The sequence below is a fragment of the Myotis myotis genome, unplaced genomic scaffold (genome assembly GCF_014108235.1).
Source record: "Myotis myotis isolate mMyoMyo1 unplaced genomic scaffold, mMyoMyo1.p scaffold_m19_p_19, whole genome shotgun sequence".
Taxonomy (NCBI): Eukaryota; Metazoa; Chordata; class Mammalia; order Chiroptera; family Vespertilionidae; genus Myotis; species Myotis myotis.
In genome coordinates, this window is record NW_023416323.1 from 11962668 (window position 1) to 11984690 (window position 22023).

Here is a 22023-nt window from a genome sequence, read left to right on the forward strand (position 1 = left end):
AGATAAAGTTAGGAAAGTTACAGGACAATGAGTAATTCTGGAACAATAACTTCTGAAATGCTATTATCCACAAAGGTGGACTACAAATGCATAAGAAATCATATTTAGAACCTTACAAAACTAGGCACAACAGTGAGATTTGAACTATGACATGATTGCTAGAAAATTCCTTGAGTTGTAGTACAAAAATAATGCAACCAAAGTTTGATTCCACAACAACAGCCCAAAAGCTAAGGCTAGTAACTGATCCATCGAGTAGGGCCTGAATTCATGTTGACAAGTACAGCACCCATAAAACTTTAAGGGGATTTGGGAAAGGGAGTGATGAGCAAAGACTGAGAGAAATCAGGAAGGCTGTTATGAAGAAAATGTTACTTTGATGTAGGCCTTGATTATAGGATATGTTGTGACAAGTGCAAAAGGGCTATGTGGGGCTTATCAGGTGAAAGGACCTGCATAGCAAAGGCCCTGAAGCAGGCCGGCACAGGGTCTAATCAGCATACCCTGCTGAACCAAAGTGCAGAATACAGAAAGACAGAGCCTGGAGAAGTGAGTGGCTGGCAGAAGGTTTGCAGATAGGATTCTTCTCATCCTCACTCAGGTACCAATTTCTCCTCCAGATGTTCAAAGGCAAACTTCTGCAGAACCCCTGGCTCTGGATAGGTTCAAATAACAATGTCTGGACATTTCTGGTTGTAGTTACTGATACCTAGTGTATCAGTAGTGTAATTCTCACACAGCTAACAGCAGGATTCATGCTTGCCTGAACTATCTGTTCTCTCAAACAATAGTTCAAATATACTTAGTCTGTATTAAACTTCCAACTTGTATGATGTCTCCATATAGTTTGGTCTACTTATTGATAACTAGGTTTTTCTTTCTTTCTAGTTTCTTTATTTTGTAGATAAAAATAAATACAAGTCATACTTTGTTGCTCATTATGGCCAATATACCATGCCTCCTTTATAGTTCTGTGATGGCATAAGGAACCTAGAAAGGTAAGTAAGTTAAACAACAAAAGATGAGAAAAGTGCTATGGATACAAACACATACTCTAAAAGTATAGCAACCCTAGGCCGGCCAGTGTTGTTCAGTGGTTGAGTGTCGACCTATGAACCAGGAGGTCATGGTTTGATTCATGGTCAGGACACATGCCCGGGTTGCGGGCTCGATCCCCAGTGAGAGGTGTGCAGGAGGCAGCCAATCAAGGATTCTCTCTCATCACTGATGCTTCTATCTCTTTCCCTCTCCCTTTCTGAAATCAATAAAATAAAAGTATAGCAACCTTAACCCACCTAGCATGTCTATTAAACTAAACTAGCCACCAACTGTAACTCTGTGTTCAAGATAATCTTCACTCTTAAAGTCTCATAAACTTTTCAGGAAACAATGTATCAAACAGCTACTTGTAAGAAATATGCTCCCAAGTGTTCTTTCAATTCATGGCAATGAAGCCATCATATCTATCTCTACCCAAGGGCTCCATTATAATCAATGTAGCTTTATAAACCCTGATGTACAATAGAAGTGCTCCACAGGAATGCTGAAGGAGGAAGGCTGTTCACATGAACACTGAGTGGTCTGTGAAGGAGAAACCATCGTCTTGAGTTGGCCACAGGGAGCCCTGAACAACCCTTCTTTGTTCTGTGTTGTACATTAGTGCCTCTGGCTCTGAAAGCCCACCCCATTACTCTTCCAGATGGTCCTAGAGGTCAAGTAAGAACCACATACTTATCTAATTTTTAAAAAAGCATCATAAACTTTTTTTATGTTACACATTTCCAAGATCTATTTAATATATTTTATTGATTTTTCTTTTTTACAGAGGAAGTGAGAGGGATAGAGAGTTAGAAACATCGATGAGAGAGAAACATCGATCAGCTGCCTCCTACACACCCCCTACTGGGGATGTGCCCGCAACCAAGGTAGATGCCCTTGACCGGAATCGAACCTGGGACCCCTCAGTCCACAGGCTGACACTCTATCCACTGAGCCAAACTGGTTAGGGCTCCAAGATTTATTTAAATGAAACTTGTAATGCTTAAAAATATACTACTTCACCAAATTCATCTACAAATTCAATGCAATAATTACAAAAATTTGAACTTTTTTAATAGAAATGGGCAAACTAACCCTAAAATCATGAAAATACAAAAGACCCAAGATGGCCAAACAAATATTGAAAAAATATTTTAGAGGACTTACACGTCCTGATTAAAAGCCTACTTAAAGCTATAGTAATCAAGATAGTGGGGGGGGGGGGGGCGGGAGGAGATAGTGGAGTACTGGTATAAGGAAAGATATATATATTTTAGATTGAGAGTTTAGAATAAACTCAATATCTAATGTCAACTGATTTTAGGCAAGGGTGCCAACACCATTCAACTGGAAAAGAATAGTTTTTTCAATAAATGGTGCTGGGACTAGATATCCACTTGCAAAATAATGAATATGGACCTCTATCTTATAAAAATTAACTCAAGCCCTAACCGGTTTGGCTCAGTGGATAAAGCGTCAGCCTGGGACTGAAGGGTCCCAGGTTCGATTCCAGTCAAGGGCATGTACCTGGGTTGCGGGCACATCCCCGGTAGGGGGCATGCAAGAGGCAGCTGATTGATGTTTCTCTCATCGATGTTTCTAACTTTCTATCCCTCTCCCTTCCTCTCTGTAAAAAATCAATAAAATATATTCAAAAAATTAACTCAAAATGAATCTAAAACCTAAATATAAGCATTATAACTGTAAACTCTTAGGAAAAAAAACAGGTAAATTTTTGACTAGGCAATGGTTTCTTAGACATGATATCTAAAGCACAAACAATACAAGAAAAAAAACATAAAAATTGGATTTCATAAAAATTGGATTTCATAAAAATTAAAAATGCTTATACATCAACTAGAGACCCAGTGCACGAAATTTGTGCACCAGAGCAGGTGCGGGGGGTGGTAGTAGGGGGGGTGGTGTCCCTCAGCCTGGCGTGCACCCTCTCCAATCCGGGACCCCTCGAGGGATGTTTGACTGCCTCTCACAATCTGGGACTGCTGGCTCCTAACCACTCGCCTGCCTGCCTGATTGCCCCTAACCCCTTTGCCTGCCTGTCTGATCACCCCTAACTGCTCTCCTACTGGCCTGATCACCCCTAACTGCTCCCCTGCTAGCCTGATCGACCCTAACCGACTCTGCCTCGCCCCACACTTGAGACCCAGGATTCCCTCCTCTGGCCGGCTGCAGGCACCCGGAACCCGGGCTTCCCTCCCTCTGGTTGGTTACAGGCATCCAGGACCCAGGCCAGCTTTGCCCAGGCCAGCCACAGCCACAGGGGATTGTGGGCAGGTGGCTTTGCCTGAGCCACAGGCACCCGGGTCCACGGGGCGGGCAGCTTGTCCCTCTCCCAGGCCACAGCCCCAGCCACTGGTGCCCGGGACTGCGGAGCGTACAGCTTGTCCCTCTCCCGGGCCGCAGGCACAGGCGCAGCTGCTGGCGCCCGGGACCGCAGGGCAGGCAGCTTGTCCCTCTCCTGGGCTGCAGCCCCAGCCGCTGATGCCTGGGACCACAGAGCATGCAGCCTGTCCCTCTCCTGGCTGCAGAAGCAGGTGCAGCCACTGGTGCCCGGGACTGCAGGGAGGGCGGCTTATCCCTCTCCTGGGTTGCAGCCTGGCTGGTCCCCATTCCTCTCTCCCCAGTGTTGAGTGTCTGAGCCGTTACTGTGTGATGGCGTGAGGGTGTGATGACCATCTGCATATTAGCTCTTTATTATATAGGAAGGTTACTCGCTATCAAGGTAAACAGACAACCCACAGAATGGTAAGAAAATATCTTAAAATCATATATCTGTTAAGCATCTAGTATCCAGAATATACAAAGAACTCTTAAAATTGAACAATAAAATTACAAATACCCAATTAAAAGATGGACAAAGAATTTGAATAGACATTTCTCCAAACATATAAAACTGTCAGATAAGCAAATGAAAAAATGCTCAACACAATTAGTCATTAGGGAAATACAAATCAAAACCACAATAAGACACCATTTCACACATTAGAATGACTACAAAAAAAACAAAACAGAAGATAAGTTTAGGCGAGAATATAAAAAAAAAAAATGGAACCTTCATATATTGCTGGTGGGAATGCAAAATGATGCTGCCACTGTGAAAAGCAGTCTGGCAGTTCCTCAAAATGTTAAACAGAGAAATGCCATATGACCAAGCAATTCTACTCTTTCTTTATTTTAACTTTTTTTTTTCTTAAGAGAGATCAAGCAAGCAAGGGGGAGGGATGGAGGGAGGAAAAAGAGAGAGAAAGAGATTCGTTGTTCCACTTGTTTATACATTCATTGGTTGCTCCTTGTATGTGTCCTGACAGGGGATCGAACAAGAAACTTTGGCATATAGGGACAACACTAACCAACTGAGCTAACAGGCAGGGCAAGCAATTCTACTCTTAAGAAGCCAGACACATGAAGCCACATATATGATATGATCCCACTGACATGAAATGTCCAGAATAGACAGAAACAGAAAGTAGATTTGTGGAGTAACTGCTAATGGATTTCTTTATAGGAGGTGATGATAAGATTCTGAAGTTGGATAGTGGTGATGGGTGCACAACTCTGAATATACTAAAACACATATGGTATGTGACATACTTCATCTTTCATTTCCATTTTCCCTATGTAACTTCTTATTTAACAGCAAAAGGCATATAATTCCTTCGTAAATAAAAACAAGTACATAAAAATCAGTTTCCCAAGGATACGTTTAATGTTAGACCTAGTCTCCTTTTCCTATTCAACTAGAAATCTGTACTTAAATGCTGCCATCCAGACCCTGTCCCTTCAAGATCATCTAATTTAAATCCTTCAATTTCCAGATGAGGAGGAGAAAATGCAAGGATACTATATGTCTTGCATATACCACACAGTGTCAAAATCAAACCTGGATATCTTGAGTCTCAGAACTCCCAACACATACATAAACGTTCTGTTCTGAACTACCTAGACTGGGGATAAAATAAGCTAAGCTGCAGTCATAGAACCTTAAACAAGTGGCCTAACCCAGTAAAGACTTATCTCTTGCTCACATGAAGTTCAATGTGGGTCTGGCAGCCCTTCTTCAACTTGTAGGGAACATCATTAGAATGTGTGTTCTCCAGAATCACCTTAGCATTAAAAAAAACACCTCAAAACAGAATAAACTGGTGATTAAAATAGAATCAGGGGCATAGAAAGGGAGTGGACTAACTATTCCTGGGGGAGAAAGGGGTGTGGGGGATGTGGGAAGAGACTGGATAAAAATCGTGCACCTATGGATGAGGACAGTTGGGGGGGGGGGGGTAGGGCGGAGGGTGGGGTGGGAACCAGGTGGAGGGGAGCTATGGGGGGAAAAAGAGGAACAACTGTAATAATCTGAACAATAAAGATTTAATTAAAAAAAAGAAAGAAAGAAACTCAAAACAACAACAACAAAAAGAAACTCATACCCATTCTTTACTGCTTTCCACTAAAGCAGTGGTTCTCAACCTTCTGGCCCTTTAAATACAGTTCCTCATGTTGTGACCCAACCATAAAATTATTTTCGTTGCTACTTCATAACTGTAATGTTGCTACTGTTATGAATCGTAATGTAAATATCTGATATGCAGGATGGTCTTAGGTGACCCCTGTGAAAGGGTCATTCGACCACCAAAGGGGTCGCGACCCACAGGTTGAGAACCGCTGCACTGAAGTGACACACATCATGAGAGCCAAAATGGCAGCATAGGTAAACCCCAGTACTCACCACTTTCCACAACTAAAATACAAAAAAACCATCATTCAGAACCACCTGAAATTTGGCTGAATGGAGGTCCTACAGGTAGAGAAGTGGAGAAGGCACAATGAGATTGGTAGGATGTGTGGAGGCGCTGAACGGGCTGGTCCGACACTATTATGTGTTTTTTTAATTGGGAGTGACATCTCCAAGACCTCCCATGAGAAGCAGGGGTTTCAAGCCCCACACCAGCCTCCAGTCAAGGGTTATAGAGCTGGGAAGAGAAGTCCCCATAACTTCGGACTGTAAAAACCAGCGGGGACTGTGGCTGAGTGACACAGAGGCTGCTGGAGTCCCAGGTGTTCCTCTTGAATGGATGGTGCAAGAACTTACACAGTCCTGCTTCTTCTGAGCTCCAGTGCCAGGCAGAGATTTTGGAGGAATCCAGGGACATATGGGGAGGAACTGGACTATCTGGTATCGGGGCAGGAACTCAGGAGCAGATTTCTCCCAGACAGAGGTGCTCACAGGGGTCATTGTTCCTGCACTGGGACCTCCCCATAACAGGCAGCCATATCTGAGTTTCCATCAGCATGACCCACACACACTGTTCGCTCTGCCCTGGTAATTCCCCGAGACCCCACCCCATCCAATTTCCAGCCCCACCTAAGCTTTTCCATATAAATGACCTACCCTTGCTCAGGCTTCAGACTTTGCTAAAAATCTCTCAGACAAGCAGCAGCTGATGTCAGCATGCCACAAATCTATCAATAAAAGGTCCAAGACCTGGCAGTAGCATCAGCCTGCCTTGCTTCATAGCTGGGCCCCGCCTGGGCATTTCTTAGCCCAATACAAGTGGCAGCTACCTGCAGACCTCTCTGTAGCTCCTGCTGGGTGGCCCTAGGCAGTGACTGACTTTGGATCTCCTGTGAGGCCCCAAAGCAAATGCACCTGGTGGATAGCTTTAGACCACTCCAGATTGCAACTCTACACATACACAAGTGACACACTCAAAGGGCAGACTCAGTGAACCCCAAAGCCCCAGTGAAACAAGTCCTGCTCCATAGGGGTGTCTCTTGCACAGCAGCTCTTCCATTGTAGTTGCAGCTGATCCTCATAGCCAATTGGCCTGGAGGTCAATTCCTCCCAGTGAAATCAACAGCAATCAAGGCTCAACTACAAGACTGTGCACACATGGGCACACCTAGAGTGCCCAGCTCAGGTGACTGTGGAGGCTGAGCCACTGGGCCCTACAGGACACCTAATACAGAAGACCACTCTACCAAATCCAGAAGACATAACAGCTCTACCTAATACATATAAACAAACACGGGAAACAGCCAAAATGTGGAAACAAAAAAACATGTCACAAATGAAAGAAATGGAAGCAAGCAAACTACTGGATACAGAGTTCAAAACAATGGTTATAAGGTTACTCAAGGATCTTAATGAAAGCTTAAAGGGGCTTAATGAGAACCTCAAGGAACTTAGTGAGACTTTCAAGAATCTCAGTGAGCATACACTAAATGAAATAAAGAATAATGTACAGGGATTCAACAGTAGAGGATTCTGAGAATCAAATCAACAATTTGGAATATGAGGAAGAAAAAAAACACCCAATCAGAAAAGCAAAAAGAAAAATGAATTAAAAAATTAAGATCATGTAAGGAGCCTCTGGGACAACTTCAAAGTTCCAACATTCGCATTATAGGGGTGCCCGACGGAGAAGAGAGAGAGCAAGATATTGAGAACCTATTGAAGAAATAATGACAGAAAACTTCCCTTACCTGGGAAAGAAATAGACTTACAAGTTCAGGAAGCACAGAGCGTCCCAAACAAGAGGAACACAAAGAAGCCCACACCAAGACATATCATAATTAAAATGACAAGGGTTAAAAACGAAGAAAGAATCTTAAAAGCAGCCAGACAAAAGCAGTTAGTTATCTACCAGGGAGCACTCATACAACTGTCAGCTGATTTCTCAACAGAAACTATTCAGGCCAGAAGGGAGTGGCAAGAAATATTCAAAGTGATAAACAGCAAGGACCTACAACCAAGATTACTCTACTCAGCAAAACAATCATTTAGAATCGAAGGTCAGATAAAAGCTTCATAGACAACCCTAGCTGATTTGGCTCAGAGAATAGAGCACTGGCTTGTGGACTAAATGGTCCTGGGTTCGATTCCAGTCAAGGGCACATACTCGGGTTGCAGGCTCGATCATCAGCAGGGGGCGTGCAGTAGGCAGCCAATCAATGATTCTCTCTCATCACTGATATTTCTATCTCTCTCTCCTTTCCTCTCTGAAATCAATAAAAATATATTTTTTAAAAAAATAAAGAGCTTCACAGACAAGAAAAAGCTAAAGGAATTCATTACCACCAAACCAATATTACATGAAATGTTGAAGGGTATTCTTTAAGAAGAGGAGGAGGAGGAGGGGGAGGAAGAAGAAGAAGAAAAGATAAAAAACCTGAACACTAAAATGGCAATAAATACATATCTACAATAACTGAATCTAAAAATCAAAATAAATGAACAAGAACTCTAATGAAAAATATAAACTGATAAATAAAATAGAATCAGAGGCATGGAAATATAAAACAGACTGATAAATCTGAGAGGGAAAGGATGAGGGATGTGTGGGGAGAGATTAACCAAAGATCTTATATGTATACTAGAGGCCCAGTGCATGAATTCGTGCACAGGTGGGGTCCAGCCACCCGCCCTGATGGGGGCTGATTGGGAGCAGGGCTGGTGGGGGAAGGGGGCATGGGAGGTTGGCTGGCTGGCCCTGCCCCCAATCAGGGTGAGGGGGCCGACTGGGGCCGAAGGTGGGTTGTGGGAGGTTGGCCAGCCAGCCCCACCCCCAGTTTGGGGGGGGGGGTGCTGATCGGGAGGGGCCGGCCAGGGGTGGGGGAAGGGCCGCAGAAGGTTGGGGGAGGCTGATCGGGGCCCAGATTGGGCAGGTTGGCTGCTGTAGTGGGCGTCATAGCAACTGGTCGTTCCAGTCCCTTGGCTTTTATATATATAGGTATGCGTTACTTATGGACACAGACAATAGGGTGGTGAAGGCCTGTGGCAGGGTGGTGTGTCGTGGAGGAGGGCAATGCAGGGGGGGATAAAGGGGGACATCTGTAATATTCTCAATAATAAAGATTTTAAATAGCCGAACCGGTTTGGCTCAGTGGATAGAGCGTCGGCCTGCGGACTCAAGGGTCCCGGGTTCGATTCCGGTCAAGGGCATGTACCCTGGTTGCGGGCACATCCCCAGTGGGGGGCGTGCAGGAGGCAGCTGATCGATCTCTCTCATTGATGTTTCTAACTCTCTATCCCTCTCCCTTCTTCTCTGTAAAAAATCAATAAAATATATTTAAAAAAAAAAAAAGATTTTAAATAAATAAATAAAGTGACACACACATTTCCTCTCAAAGCCCTTTGGCCAGAATTAGCCACTCAGTACCAATGTAACTATGAGAGAAGCTGGGAAATGTAGGGAGAGATATGGAATAATAAGAAAGCATTACAGTTGGTCACAGCTGTCCACCCAGCTCAGCTTTGTGTTGCAAAGTTCTAACCAGGTGGCAAAAGCAATTCTGATTCCACCCTGGAGAGGCTGAATTGTAGTGTGGAGCCCCCACAGTTGCTTTCCGGAGGTCAGGTGATTCTGACACAGGCTGCTCCAGGACCTGTTTTTTTGGTGGGTGTATGTATGCAGTGTGAGGGAGTAAAGCACTGAGGAGGAAGTCAGATTCCTTTGAGAAACTGATGAAAGATCATTCCTTAGTCAAATATAAATCCAAAACATCAAAGTTTCCATTCATTTTTGGCATTGGAGTCCCAGGTGAAAAACTACCTGCCCAACACTACTACCTGTGCTCCCCTTCCCTTACATAGACCTGCAGGCAACAGATGACTTTATAAAAACTGAGCCTCATTTTCTGCATCTAGACGTGACCCAACAGATAACCAAGCAGTGGAGGCCTAAGGCTCAGTTTTCATAAAAATGGGTTAAGGGGAATCAAAGAAAAATACACTTGGGACCCTTTGCACCCATACCACTCACTACCTATGCCCCTACACACTGAGTGGCCCGATTATTATGACCACCTGACGTTTGTAGGCAAATTAGCTATAATTTCCCGCTGAAGTTGCTAGAGGGCCAGACCATTATAAACATCTGAATGGCACAACATACCTAAGTATCATTGCTGATCAAGTTCATCCTATCATGTTGATGGCATAAACCAATGGAGATGGCTTCTTCCAACAAGACAATGCGCCATGCCACGGTGCTCATATTGTGCAGGAGTGGTTTCAAGAACATGAGGGAGACTTTACCTTGCTTAGGTGGCCCCCACAATCACCAGATCTCAGCCCAATTGAGCATTTGTGGGATGAAGTTAAAAGAGCCATCAGGCAGCCGAAACCGGTTTGGCTCAGTGGATAGAGCGTCGGCCTGCGGACTGAGGGGTCCCGGGTTCGATTCCGGTCAAGGGCATGTACCTGGGCTGCGGGCACATCCCCAGTGGGAGATGTGCAGGAGGCGGCTGGTCGATGTTTCTAACTCTCTATCTCTCTCCCTTCCTCTCTGTAAAAAATCAATAAAATATATTTAAAAAAAAAAAAAAAAAAGAGCCATCAGGCAGCTGGTTCCACAACCATCAAATCTCACAGAACTGGACAGTGCTATTCATCAGGCATGGTGTCAGATTCCTCGCATAACCTTTCAACATCTCATGGAGTCAATGCCAAGAAGAATCGCCGCAGTATTGAAGGCAAAAGGTGGCCCAACGAAGTACTGATGGGGTGGTCATAATAATCTGGCCGGTCATAATAATTTGGCCAATCAGTGTATATTCTCTCAAGGTATGGTCTTTAATCTAAAGATCATGAGCATCAAAATTGAATTGCCTAGGTCTAGGACCAAAGGTGCACCTGCACTTGGATAAGTCTGCCTATATCAGTGTACAAGGGTGATCACAACAGCCATAAATATGTTATTAAGAATGGAAACTTTTGTCCTAACTGGTTTGGCTCAGTAGATAGAGTGTTGGCCTGCGGACTGAAGGGTCCCGGGTTCGATTCCAGTCAAGGGCATGTGCGTTGGTTGCGGGCACATCCCCGGTGGGGAGTGTGCAGGAGGCAGCTGATCGATGTTTCTCTCTCGTTGATGTTTCTAACTCTCTATCCCTCTCCCTTCCTCTCTGTAAAAAATGAATAAAATACATTTAAAAAAAAAAAAAAAAAGAATGGAAACTTTTTTTTTTTTTAAATCCTCACCCAAGGATATGTTTCCTGGCAATGGCCAGTGTGGATCAGTTGGTTGGACATCATACCACACACCAAAAGGTCTTGGGTTCAGTTCCCAGTCAGGACACATGCCCGGATTGTGGGCTCCATCCCTGGTAGGAGGTGTGCAGGAGGCAGCCGATTGATGTTTCACTCTCACATAGATGTTTCTCTTTCTCCCTCTCCCTTCTTCTGTCTCTAAAAATCAATAAAAAATATATTTTAAAAAATACAATAAATAAAGTTCTTGTCAATGCTATCTTACTGTATTTTTAATGCTTCCCACACCTGTATTTTTCTGTCTAAAGGGCTAAGACATGTTTGTATGTTTTACTGCTGCCTAAGATTCTCAAACACATAGCAGAAAAAGGACACTTTAGTAGATGTTACATCTTTTCAACACCACAATAACCTGCAAAAGTTCTCATATTAAAATTGAATTCAAAACCGATTACATCATTTAAAATAAAGCATTCCATTATGCAATCAACGTGATCAGCAATTTCTATTTCAAACAACAACAAAGAACATGCTACAGGAAGTTTAAGAAAAGAGGGTTTTCTTATATCCATAACTGATAAGATATAAAAAGTGGTCATCCTAAGAAAACCTGAACGACTTCCCTTTAGAGAGTACAGTGGATAAGGTGGCCTTGGGGAGACTAACTGGGTGAGATCCTGGCTCTGCCACTTACCAGCTATGTGACCTTGGGCAAGTTCTTTAACCTCTCTGTGCCTCAGTTTCATCGTCTGCAAAATAGATATAACAGTAACTACTGTTATGGAGTTAAATTTATACATATAAAGAAAGCACTTAGAATCATGTCTAGCACATATGAAGCACTATATATTTGATCTCATTATTATCATTCCCATACAATAAGGCCTTGCTACCTCTGCTTTGCTGGAAAAAAGTTACTAACAAGAAAGGTCTTGTAAAGCCACCCAATCCATGAGTCTATGTATGTATCCTAGGGCGGGCAGCATCAAGCTTCAGTGAAGTGATAGCTATAATTTCTCAACACAGATAACAAATTTTAAATCCGTTCCAGTTATTGAGCCAACAGACAAAATGGAGTGAAAAGCAGTCCTGTTGACAGCAAATGGTATGGCACAAAGTAGCCTCATTTTAAGATGACCACCTAAATTAGTAGTCTCATGCACTTACTTACCCATCCTCCCCAAACCCCAATAACATAATAGTAAAGACGTTTGAAAAACGGAATCACAGCACAACAGTAATAAAAAGGGCTGAGGGTATAGTCTATTTTAATGCTGGCCACTTTCTAGAAGACGGAGAGAAAGAAATTAATCGTATGACAAGACAGACCAGAGCAGAGCTAGACACTTCCCAGAACACGCAGTCAAAGGTGGCAGAAAAGCAGAGCCCCTTCTCCTGGCAAAGCTGGGTAAATACCCCATTTTGAGTGAGCAGGTAGAGAAATCAGGAGTGGGAAATAGGTTCATCTATCCGATCTCCTCCATACTTCTCACTCTGATCAATGAATCAGACAACTCGTCTTGGAAGAACAGGAACCTCTTGTCAATTCCTACATTATCAGCTCAGTTCTTCACTGACAAGGATCGCCAGATAGTGAAAGAAAACCAAAGCATCAAAAGACAACTAAGATGAAAAGCAGGTCATTACTTATTTTGTTAGCTTAGTGTCTACATATCGATTGAAGGTAATTATAGAGAATATTTATTGAATCCAGGGATTGCATTCTGAAATCACTGTAATTATATTTTCTGAAGTGCTCAATGTAAAGTATATAATTTTTAAAAACACATTATTTTTAAAATTAAAAAAGCCCTGCCTGAGTGGCATAGTTGTTTGGAGTGTCTTCCTGTACACCAAAAAGTGGTGGGCTCAATTTCCAGTTAGGGCACATACCTGGTCGGGGTGCATATGAGAGATGTTTCTCTCTCTCTCTCTCTCTCTCTCTCTCTCTCTCTCTCTCTCTCTCTCTCCGCCCCCCCACCCCCCTTTCTAAAGTCAATAACCATATCCTCGGGTGAGAATTAAAAAATAAAATCATATCAGACCCCAGAAAAAACAATTTTAGTCCTAGAAAAAAACCTGAAAAGAAATTCTGACATCTACAAAGAGGTTTGAGAAGAAAAATCACAAAGGAAGCAAATCATAAAGGAAGCAGAAATCGGTAAAGAATTCTTGGAAATAAGAAATGTGACTGCCAAGATGAAAAACAAGGAAAGAAATAAAATGGGAGTGGAGTAGGGTATAGAACAGCCATGGGCAAACTACGGACCGCGGGCCGCATCCGGCCAGTTTGAAATGTACCCTTTTATGTAATGATGTTTACTTTGAATTTATATTAGTTCACACAAACACTCCATCCATGCTTTTGTTCCGGCCCTCCGGTCCAGTTTAAGAACCCATTGTGGCCCTTGAGTCAAAAAGTTTGCCCACCCCTGGTATAGAAGATACACATACACAAGCACACACACACACATTTGTCTATATTTTTTTAAATGAAGCAATGGAAGAATAAACCAAAACCAATAAAAATGTTTTCCTATGAGATATAGAAAGGAACAAAAGCAGGGAAGGAAGCCATACTTCTCTCAATCTACCTTGCTTTATAGCTTTACTAGAGGTAAATTTGGGCACAAATTTGGGGGTCCCTTGGCCTGGCCTGCAGGATCGGGCCATGTGGGATTGGGGCAAAACCAGCTCTCCAACATCCCCTGAGGGATCCCGGATTGTGAGAGGGCGCAGGCCAGGCCTAGGGACCCCTCTGGTGCAGAATCGGGGCTGGGGAGGGACGTGGGAGATTAGCCAACCAGGGAGGGACTGCAGGAGGGCTCCAGGGCATGTCTGGCCCATCTCGCTCAGTCCTGATAGGCCGGACCCCAGCAGCAAGCTAACCTACTGGTGGGAGTATCTGCCCCCTAGTGGTCAGTGCACATCATAGCGAGCAGTTGAGTGGCCATAGCATATCATTAGCATATTACGCTTTGAGTGGTTGAACAGCTGACCAGACACTTAGCATATTAGGCTTTTATTATATAGGATCTTTAGAACCATGTAAATATTATATATAATTTTTAAAAAGTAGACTTTTTAAATCCCTAAAAAGAAAAATACAGACAAATGAATCCAAACTATTTATCAAGAAGATTTATGTCAAGTAAACAGTGACATAAATGTACCTCTTTGATGTTACTGTCATACAAATAAGAGACACTGATATGAAATCAAATAAAAATTTTTTAATTCTTTATCTGAATTTGAAATATCAACCTGAAATTATGATTTTTCTTTCCAAAAAATAAATACTTTTCTACAGAAAAGACCTAGAATTCACATTCCAATAGCAACAAATGCCCCTAATACGACTTCCCACCAAAAAGAATCAGAGTTCCTTACAGTACAGAAATGGCTGATTCTAGATCTCAGGCCAGAAACAAAAAGATAAGCCCTAGAATTCTTATCAGGCCAGATCCAGGGAACCCATCTAATACTATCTGGTTTGTGTCAAAAGGACCCAGAGTCAACCTGAAGAAAAAGCTCTATAAATGGCCCATAATGAGATAATTTAGGCATCAAAAAGAATAACTTTTTAGGAGAAAAATTCAGAAAATATATAAAAATTAATGAATTTGGACTTGGCAATGATTTCTTGAATATGACACCAAAAGCACAGGAAACAAAGGCTAACTAGACTTCATAAAAATTAAAACTTTTGTACATCAAAGGATACTATCAATTGACTGAAAAGGCAGCCCATACAATGGGAGAAAAATATTTGTAAATCATGTATATGAAAAGGAACCAATATCCAGAATATATAAAGAAGTTCTACCACGCATGATAAAAAAAAAAACACCAAAGGCTATTGAGTCAAAAAACTACAGTCCAATTGTAAAATGGGTAAAGAACTTGAATAGAAATGTGTCCAAAGAAATAGACAAATAGCCAATAAGCACAGGAAAAGATACTTAACATCACTAATCATTAAGGAAATGCCATGCAAAACCACAATGAGATTTCACTTCATATCCATAAAGACAGCTATTATAAAAAGGGGGGAAAACATGCAGAAAATAACATGTTAGCAAGGATGGGAAGGAACTGGAATCCTGTGCATTGCTGGTGGGAATGTAAAATTGTACAGCCACTGTGGAAAGCAGTATGGCAGTTCCTCAAAAAATTAAACATATAATTATCACAAAATACAGCAATTCCAATCCTGAGTATATACACAAAAGAATTGAAAGCAGGAACTTGAACAGTTATTTGTACACCAATTATCATTGCAGAAGTAGCAAAAAGGTGGAAACAAGCCAGATGGACATCGAAGAATGAATGGATAAACAAAATGTGGTATAACCGTACAATGGTCTATTAGCCTAAAAAGAAAGGAAATCCTAATACATGCTTCAGTATGGATGAGCCTATATCCATCCATGTGGCAAGCTCGCTCTCTACTTGTCAGGCCTTTGGTTTGCAAAAACCTGGCAATGGTTGCAGTATCTGTGCCTTAGGGTAGCTGCTTTTGGAAAGAAAGCAGAGATCATGGTCTCTACTTCAAAGTCAAGGCTAGGTAACAGGATCATCAAACACACTCAGGCTTGATATGGGTGGAGAGTGCTGGCTATTTCTGCGGGGAGCCCGTCCTTTTATCTTTTATGTTTACAGCATCTTTCACCACACACACACACACACACACACACACACACACACACACACAAAATTTCTTCATTTCTCTAGTCAAATATGTTGATCTGTTCTTTTACAGTCTCAGGTTCTGCAACTAAATATAGATGAACTCTTCGAAGCAGATATACAAAATGGCTAAGAAGCACATGTAAATATGCTAAAAATAATTAGTAATCAGCTCTAACCGGTTTGGCTCAGTGGATAGAGTGTCGGCCTGCGGACTGAAAGGTCCCAGGTTCGATTCTGGTCAAGGGCATGTACTTTGGTTGCGGGCACATCCCCAGTAGGGGATTTGCATGAGGCAGCTGGTCAGTGTTTCTCTCTCAACGATGTTTCTAACTCTCCCTCTCCCTTCCTCTCTGTAAAAAAATCAATAAAATACATATTAAAAAAATAATAATTAGTAATCAGGGAAATGCAAATCAAAACCACAAGATTCCACTTCACAACCTCAAAGATGGCTATAATAAAAAAGACAGACAATAACAAGTATTGGCAAGGATGGGGAGAAACTGGAAGCCAGTGGGGATGTAAAATGGTGCAGATACTTTGGAAAACAGTCTGGCAGAAGCTTAAAAGGCTAAACACAGCCCTGATCGGTGTTCTCAGTGGTTAGAACATTGGCCCAAGCACCAAAGGGTCTTGGGTTTGATTCTTGGTCAAGGGCACATAGCTGGGTTGCAGGTTTGATCCCGGCCCTGGTATGCGGGAGGCAGTCAATTGATGTCTCTCTCCCATCGATGTTTCTCCCTCTCCCCATTCCCTTCCACTCTCTCTAATAATCAAAGGAAAAAAATATTCTTGAGAGAGGATTAACAAAACAAAACAAAAAGGTTAAACACTAGCCGAAACCGGTTTGGCTCAATGGATAGAGCGTCGGCTTTGTGGACTCAACGGTCCCGGGTTCGATTCCGGTCAAGGGCATGTACCTGGATTGCGGGCGCATCCCCAGTGGGGGATGTGCAGGAGGCAGCTGATCGATGTTTCTCTCTCATCGATGTTTCTAACTCTATCTCTCTCCCTTCCTCTCTGTAAAAAATCAATAAAATATATTTAAAAAAAAAAAAAAAAGTTAAACACTAAATTACCATATAACCAAGTAATTCCACAACTATACCCAAGAACAATGAAAAAATGTGTTTACCGAAAACCTGTATATGGAAGTTTAGAGAAACATTATTCAAAATAGTAAAAAAGAGGAAACAACCGAAATGTCTATCAACAGATAAATGAATCAATAAAATGTAATCTACGCATAAAACGAGATACTACTACTCAAGCATAAAAAGGAAAGAAGTACTGATACGTGCTATGACATAAATCAGCGGTCGCCAACTGGTGGTCAGTGGACCACTGGTGGTCCGTGAGGTCCAAAATGTTGGCGACCACTGACATAAATTGAGCTTTGAAAACATCATGCTGCCCTAACTGATTTGGCTCAGTGGACAGAGCGTCAGCCTGCAGACTGAAGGCTCCCACCTTCAATTCGAGTCAAGGGCACATGCCTGGGTTGCAGGCTCAATCCCCAGTAGGGGGCGTGCAGGAGCAGCCAATCAATGATTCTCATCACTGATGTTTCTATCTCTCTCCCCCTCTCCCTTCCTCTTTGAAATCAATAAAAATATCCTATATAATAGCCGAAACCGGTTTGGCTCCGTGGATAGAGTGTCGGCCTGCGGACTGAAAGGTCCCAGGTTCGATTCCGGTCAAGGGCATGTACCTGGGTTGCGGGCACATCCCCAGTGGGAGATGTGCAGGAGGCAGCTGATCGATGTTTCTCTCTCATCGATGTTTCTAACTCCCTTTCTCTCTGTAAAAAATCAATAAAATATATTAAAAAAATATATATCCTATATAATGAAGAGGTAATACGCAAATTGACCATCACTCCAATACACAAGATGGCCACCCCCTATGTGGACACAAGATGGCCAACAGGGGAGGGCAGTTGTGGGCAACCAGGCTGGCAAGAGAGGGTAGTTAGAGGTGACTGGGGGCCAGCAGGGGAGGGCAGCTGGGGGCAACCAGGCCTGCAGAGGAGGGCAGTTGGGGGTGACCAGGCCTGCAGGGGAGGACAGTTAGGGGCGACCAGGCCAGCACGGGAACAGTTAGGCATTGATCAGGCTGGCAGGGGAGTGGTTAGGGAATGATCAGGCTGGCAGGCAGAAGCGGTTAGGGCCAATCAGGCAGACAGGCAGGCGAGCAGTTGGGAGCCAGCACACCTGGACTGTGAGAAGGATGTTCAACTGCCTCATCCGACGGGCAGTCAGACATCCCTCGAGGGGTCCCAGATTGGAGAGGGTGCAGGGTGGGCTGAGGGACACACATCCCCCCACCGCCCGGCCATGAATTTTGTGCACCAGGCCTCTAGTATATTAAAAAGAAAAAGAGCCAAAACCGGTTTGGCTCAGTGGATAGAGCGTCAGCCTGCGGACTGAAAGGTCCCGGGTTCGATTCCGGTCAAGGGCATGTACCTGGGTTGCGGGCACATCTCCAGTGGGGGATGTGCAGGAGGCAGCTGATCGATGTTTCTCTCTCATCGATGTTTCTGATTCTCTATCCCTCTCCCTTCCTCTCTGTAAGAAATCAATAAAATATATTTTAAAAAAATAATAAAAAAGAAAAAACATCATGCTAAGTGAAGGAAGCCAGACACAAAAGGCCACATATTGACTGATTCCATTTATATGAAATGTCCAGCATAGGCAAATCCATTGAAACAGAAAGTAGATTAATGATTGTGTAGGGCTGAGTTGATAGGAAGAATGAGGAATGACTGCTAATGAATATGATCATTGTTCTGATATTAACTGTAATGATAGTTGTATAACTGTGAATATACTAAAAATCATTGAATTATACATTTTAAATAGATACTGTATGGCATGTGAGTTATATTTCAATAAAGCTATTGTTTATTTAAAAAAAACACCAAAAAACATGAAAGACTCCATAAACAATTTCCTCTTCATAGAAAAAAGATACAAAAATTTTCCCTCTCTAGTTCACAACAATGTAAATTTAAATATCTACCCTTGCTAATGTGGAGACACTACAGGAAATTCTTTAGGGAGATTAGTGAAGTTATTGTCTATGAAGTTCAAAGCCCAACCATTTCTATGTGTTTTTTTTTGCAGTTCAGAATGACACAGGCCATATTTAGAAATGCACTCCGGAAAAAATGCTTTGAAGACTTTTAGTCTCAACATTCATAAATTAAAAATACCTACCCAGGCAAGAAAGAATGCCTGAAAGAGTCAGTGCTCTCTCTTCTTAGGACTGTCTTTTTTTTGCTCCTCTTCTATGTTGCCACATTAAAAGAAAGATATGAAAAGATAGTAGTTCTCCTAGCACTCCTCCTTAGTTGCTTCTGAGCCACACATCCCCTCTGACAGACCTGAAGGGCTGGGTGGTTTCTCAGAGCTCTAAACTGTGCCCTCTCTGTTTCAACATATTCTCCCTGGGCAGGGTTCCCTAATCCACCTCTCTAAGCCAGATCTTTCTCCTGTGCTCCAGATCCCAAATATCCAGATCCCTACAAAACAGGTCTCCATGTCAAATGTCCAAACCAACTCTCCCCAGTCTTTCAGTGGCAGCACCACTTACCTACCTAACAAGCCAGAAACCTGGAAGTTATCCTCTATATCTCGTTCACCTTTACATCCAGTTAATCATCCTATCTAATAAAAGAGAAACATGGTAATTGGCGTACGACCGTTACCCTTCCCATTGGCTAATCAGGGCGATATGCAAATTAACTGCCAGCCAAGATGGCGGCCAGCAGCCAGGCAGCTTGAAACTAACATGAGGCTTGCTTGCTTCAGTGATGGAGGACTCCAACGTTCCCCACCTGCCTTGCCGGCTTCTGAGCCTGCAGTTTAAGAGACATAGTAACAAATATAGAAGCTAAACAAAACCCCAGAAACCTGCTTTCAGCAAGCCGGGATCTCAGAGCTAGAGTTGATACAGAGTTTCGATTATAGAACCTAAACAAACCAGATACCTACTTTCAGCAGCTGAGGCCTCAGAGCTAAAGCTGGCCCAGAATAAAAAAGAAAAAAGAAAAAAAGGAGCGGTTGGGAGCTTCAGTCCCAGCCTGAAAACAGCCCTCAGCCCCTCAGCCAGACTGGCCAGGCACCCCAGTGGGGACCCCCACCCTGAAGGGTGTGTGACCAGCTGCAAACAGCCATCATCCCCTCATCCAGGCTGGCCAGGTACCCCAGTGGGGACCCCCACCCTGATCCAGGACACGCTTCAGGGCAAACCAGCCAGCCCCCACCCATGCACCAGGCCTCTATTCTATACAGTAAAAGGGTAATATGCCTCCCACCACCGGGATCAGTGGAGCCGCGAGGCCTCCTGGCACTGGGATCAGCCTGACAGGGGGCAGCGCCCAAACCCCCTGATCACCCTGCGGCTGTGTGACAGGGTGCGGCGCCCCAACCCCCCCACCCCACAGGCCCTACTCTGTGTGTGGCGGGGTAGAGCCATAACCTCCCCATCGGCCCTGCCCTGAGTGTGAGAGTGGCGGCACCCCAACCCCCTGATCGGCCCTGCTCTGAGGGTGATAGAGGGCGGCACCCCAACCCCCTGATCTGCCCTGCTCTGTGCATGACAGGGGGAGCTCCCCAACCCCCTGATGGGCCCTGCTCTGTGCGTGACAGGGGGGAGCTCCCCAACTCCCTGATCGGCTCTGCTCTGTGCGTGACAGGGGGGAGCTCCCCAACCCCCTGATGGGCCCTGCTCTGTGCATGACAGGGGGTGGCGCCGCAACCTCCCCATCGACCCTGCCTTGAGTGTGACAGGGGGCGGTGCCCCAACCCCCCAATCGGCCCTACCCTGAGCGTGACTGAGGGTGGCATCGCAACCTCCCAATCCGCCCTGCTCTGTGCATGACAGGGGGCGGCACCCCAACTCCCCAATCGGCCTTGCTCTGAGCCCGATCAGGGGCTACACCTAGGGATTAGGCCTGCCCTCTGCCACGGGGGAGCAGGCCTAAGCCAGCAGGTCGTTATCTCCCGAGGGGTCCCAGACTGCGAGAGGGCACAGGCCGGGCTGAGGGACCCCCCCTCCCACCTCTAGTCCTATATAATAAAAGCCTAATATGCTAATGATATGCTAAAGCCGCTCAACAGCTCGCTATGATGTGCACTGACCACCAGGGGGCAGTCAATCGGTAGGTTAGCTTGGACTGAGCAAGACGGTCCAGACACGCCCTGCAGCCCTCCCGCGGTCCCTCCCTGGCTGGCCTACCTCTCATGTCTCTCCCCGGCCCTGATCATACAAGGGTGGGGTCCCTTGGCCTGGCCTGCACTCTCTGCAATCCAGGACCCCTCAGGGGATGTCGGAGAGCTGGTTTCAGCCTGATCCCGCAAGTCAGGCCAAGGGACCCCACTGGTGCATGAATTCGTGCACCGGGACTCTAGTTTAGTCATATCCTTCCTGCCTTAATATCTGTCAGATCTTTTCCCTTCTACCTTCACTGCCAATCCAAAGTTCAGACCATCTTCACCTCTTGCCTGAATTACAGAGAGCCTCCTGAGTGATTTCCCAAATACCTGGACTGCTCCCCTTTCTCCCCTTTGGTTGCTGTGTGGCTGTTCTAGAGTCAATTTAATCATGCCACCCTCCTATGTAAAATCCATATGGCTCTCCACTACACTTTGCAACTTTCTTACACCACCACTCCCAATCTCTGCCCAACACTGCCCAGTTCTTCTGTGCCATCTTCCCTCTCGCCATCTACACATTCAGTTCCCTCTGCCTGGAAAGCTCTCCTGGCTCTCACTCACTCCTCCTGGATATCTAAGTTAGACATCACCTCCTCTGGGAAGCCACCTTGACAAAGACTGAGTTAGGAGCAACTCTGTGTGCTCTCATAACACCCATTTTGAGGCCTGTCTTAGTATTATCTTTGCTGTACCACACCGTATCACAATTGCCAGTTTCCTTTGTGCTTCCCTGTCATTCAAGATATTTGAGAGTGCTAAGCACACTGTAAACATTCAACAGGTATTTGTTGAATGATTAGTTCATTCTTAGTATTATTTAATGGCTATGTCTATACAGCATTCACACAGTCAGCCTTGCCATTTACAGAGGCAGCAGTTAAATGCTGATATAAGGGTCTGCTTTATTAAAAAAAAATAAAACAGCTACTTTGTTCACACAAAGTACTCCTCAGCAAAATGAACCATTCATTAAATGTCTACAATGGAGCTTCAGATACATAGTCTCATTTTTAATGCTCACTAGAACTGAAAAACAGCTGACATTAACTACATGTGTACTAAGTG

General features: G+C 44.1%; 1 protein-coding gene across 1 annotated transcript in view; it reads right to left on the reverse strand.

The window, feature by feature from the left end:
- Positions 1–22023, reverse strand: part of LSM14A (LSM14A mRNA processing body assembly factor) — a 145719-nt gene that overhangs the window by 418 nt on the left and 123278 nt on the right. The gene's annotated exons all lie outside the window — the stretch shown is intronic.